This window comes from Heterocephalus glaber, unplaced genomic scaffold, assembly GCF_053883595.1.
Source record: "Heterocephalus glaber isolate CG9 unplaced genomic scaffold, H.glaber_assembly_v1.0 deba00001744, whole genome shotgun sequence".
NCBI lineage: Eukaryota > Metazoa > Chordata > Mammalia > Rodentia > Bathyergidae > Heterocephalus > Heterocephalus glaber.
The window spans coordinates 2,306,809-2,310,773 of record NW_028258450.1 but is presented as its reverse complement, the minus strand read 5'-3'; positions in this window follow the sequence as shown (position 1 = coordinate 2,310,773).

Below are 3,965 nucleotides of genomic sequence, written 5' to 3'. Positions count from 1 at the left end.
ATCCCGCCAGCATTTGTTATTTGGGTTTTTGTTGTTGTTGTTGTTGTTGTTGTTTTGGGTACCGGGGATCAAACACAGGTCCTTGTACTGGCAAGGCAGGCAGCGGAACCACTGAGCTAAATCCCCAGCCCTGTTATTTGTTGATTTCTTGATAGCAGCCATTCTTTCTAGGGTGAGGTGAAATCTCAGTGTTGTTTTCATCTGCATCTCTCGAATGACAAGTGGATGTTGAACATTTTTTCATATATTTGTTTGCTGCTTTTCTTTCTTGTCTGAGAAATGCCTGTTCATTTCAGATGCCCATTTTTGAATTGGGTCTTTAAATTTGGGTGGTTCTGATTTTTTTCAATTCTTTATATATTCTAGATAGTAGTCCTTTGTCTGAGGTACAGCTGCTAATTTTTTTTTCCCGTACTGTAGGTTGTCGGTTAGCTCTGTTGGTGGTTCCCTTTGCAGTGCAGAAGCTTTTTAATAAGATGAGATCCCAGTTGTTGATTCTTTCTGCTAGTTCCCATGCTGCTGAGGTTTTGTTCATGAAGTCTTTTCCTATGCCAATGTCTTCAAGAGTTCTACCTAACTTATCTTCCAGCAAGTTTACTGTTTCTGTCTTAATATTTATATCTTTAATCCACTTCGATCTTAGTTTAGTGCAAGGTGATAGGTGTGGGTCTAGTTTCAATCTTTGGTAGGTTGAAATCCAGTTTTTCCAACACCATTTATTAAATAGGCTGTCTTTCCTGCTATGAGGGTGGTTGACTCCTTTGTCAAAGATGAGGTGGCTGAGCATGTCTGGAGTTGTTTCTGCATCTTCTAATCTATTCCACTGATCCTCAGGTCTGTTCCTTTCCCAGTACCACGCTGATTTTATCACAGTAGCTTTGTAGTATAGTTTCAAGTTGGGGATTGTGATACCCCCAGCCATGTCTCTGTTGCTTAGAATTGCTTTAGCTCTTCTAGGTCTCTTATGCTTCAAAATGAATTTTTGGATTGTTTTCTCTAGTTCTGTGAAGTATATTGTTGGAATTTCAATTGGCATTTCATTGAATCTATATAGCAGTTTTGGAAGGATGGCTATTTTCACTATATTGGTTCTTCCTACCCAGAAGCAAGGGATGTCTTTCCATTTTCTTGTATCCTCTTCGATCTCTTTTTTCAGAATGCTGTAGTTTTCAGTGTAGAGGTCTTTGGCTTCCTTTGTTAGATTGATTCCTAGATATTTCATTTTTCGGATGCTATTGTAAAAAGAATTGTTTCCCTAATTTCTCTCTCAGTGAGTCTGTTGTTTGTGTACAAGAAGGCTATTTTTTTTGAGTGTTGACCTTGTATCCAGCTACTCTACTGAATCTGTCCATTAGGTCTAGAAGTCTTTTGGTGGAGTTTTTTGGGTCTTCTATGTAAAGTATCTTATCATCAGCAAATAATGACAATTTAACTTCTTCTTTTCCTATCTTTATTCCTTTTATTTCTTTCTCTTTTCTAATTGCTGTGGCTAATGCTTCCAGAACTATATTGAACAGGAGTGGTGATAGTGGGCATCCTTGTCTTGTTCCTGATTTTAGTGTGAAAGTTTTCAGTTTTTAACCACTTAGTATGTGAAGAAGATATAGAAATTCTAAACACCCCAATTACAATGAGTGAAATTGAAAATGTAATAAAATATTTACCAACAAAGAAAAGCCCAGGTCCAGATGGCTTCACTGCTGAATTTTACAAGACATTTAAAGAAGAACTAACACCATTATTCTTTAAACTCATCAGGGAAATTGAAAGGGAAGCAATACTTCCAAATCCATTCCTGGAAGCAAGTGTTACTTTGATTCCAAAACTAGGGAAAGACCCAACCCAAAAAGAGAACTACAGACCAATCTCCCTAATAAACATAGATGCAAAAATACTCAACAAGATACTGACAAACAGAATACAGAGGGTCATCAAGAAGATCATACACCCTGACCAAGTTAGATTTATCCCAGGGATGCAAGGATGGTTCAACATTTGTAAATCAATAAATGTAATACACCATATTAACAGAGTCAAGGACAAAAACCATATGATCATCTCAATACATGCAGAAAAAGCATTCAACAAAATCCAGCACCCATTCATGATAAAAACCCTACAGAAAATTGGAATAGAAGGTCTTTATCTTAACCTGATTAAGGCTATCTATGAAAAACCAACAGCCGAAAGACTTTTGTTGTCTGCCCCTGGCCTGAGTGAATGGCATGCAGACGTAAGTGACCCAGCAAGAATATGGGCATGGGGTATGTCAGCAGCAGCCAAAGGAATCAGGGCCTCAAGCCTATAAACTTAACTGCTCCAGAGGATGAGGTAGAAGAGTCAGAAGTTCAAGGCTGGCCCGGGCAACTTAGTGACTGAGTGAGATCCTGTCTCTAAATAAACAGATACATAAGAGAGAGCCCTGGAGCCATAGGAGCTGTGCCATCTCCAGAGCCCCAGACACCAGCCCACAGGTGACCTCGAGCCAGTCTCGGGTCCACAGCACAGATAACGCCGTGAAGCAGATGGAGTTTCCCTAGGGTCACAGGTCAAAACTCACCTCCACCTTCTTTTTATTTTTTTACTTTTAAACTATTTTTAATAAACATATTTGTAAGCACTTTTATAGAAGAATATGATGGAAATGATTTTCTTCAGATCTACACAAGCTCTTGTAATAATAAAGTATGATATCAATGTCCATTTACATTGATATCAATGGAAATGTGTTGTACACTTAAAGTGTACCAATAAAAGAATTAAAACAAAAACAAAACCTATCTAACATTCTTTATCCTTATCTCTCAGATTTTAGGATTGAGGGCATCTGACTCTGGACATTGACATCTCCACATTCTTCCTCCTCGGGCTTCACTCTTGAACTCCTCCTCCTGACAGAGAGACAAGGGCAAACTCCTGGCACCTTTCACATGGAAACTTCCCTTTTCACCCATCGACTGAAGGGCTGATTGCAAACTGCATGTCTCCATCTGTCCTATTCTCTCTGATCTTCCACCATGGACTCACTTTTTGTTTGTTTGTTTGTTTGCTTTTGAGACAGCGTCTTGCTATGTATTCCCAGAGTGGCTTTGAACTCAAGATCCTCCTGCCTTGGGCTCCAGAGTGCTGGGATTACAGGCATGCACCCCAAGGTCTGGATTGGCCTAGCTTTCCACCCTAGTGACCAGTGCAGTGAGAACTGCTGCAGCTGAATGGCCCTCACATCCTTGTGGTCTCTTTCAAGCTGTATCTTCTATTAACCTTTCTTGCTACCCCTTCTCCAGTAGTAGGGGTTCAACCCTGGGGTTGCTCTACCTTAAGCTGCAGCCCCAGCCCTTGTAATTTTTTAATAACTGTATTATCAAACACACATACAAAAATTAAATCCATTCAAAGAAGAATAAGGCAAGGGGAAAAAACTACAATAATATTCAAATACAGTAGAAGTCAACCAAAACAAAACTGAAAAGCACTTAAACATTTTTCCATATAACTGAAAAAAATCTCAAGCAACAACAAGACATCAGAGGATGTGATTTTGATAGGGAAAAGTTTTAAAGTAAGGTTACCAGATTAGCTATTAAAACAGTTGTGAAAGCAAGATAGGTAGTGTATCCCTTTAAAAGCTTGCCTTAGCCCATAGATTTTGTTGTTTAAAGTGAAGGTTATACAGCTCCTTTGATCTGCAGCTCCACTATAGATAACATCCTAGCTCTGAAGCACAAGGTGGGAATCCTTGAACAAACTTGTGATGTATGTGCCTTAACTGTCATGTGTTCAGGACTGTAATCAGTGACAGAAAACACCTGTGTCTAACCACTAAAGAGGAACTGGACCTTTCTTTACTTAACAAAGACCACTAGGGATGAGACAATGACTGAGAAAAGTATAAAAGGTGATGGACAAAGAATGCAGGGGGGGACTCTGACCAGAGCAGTTTCTGGCATCCAGCCTTGCTAGCAAGG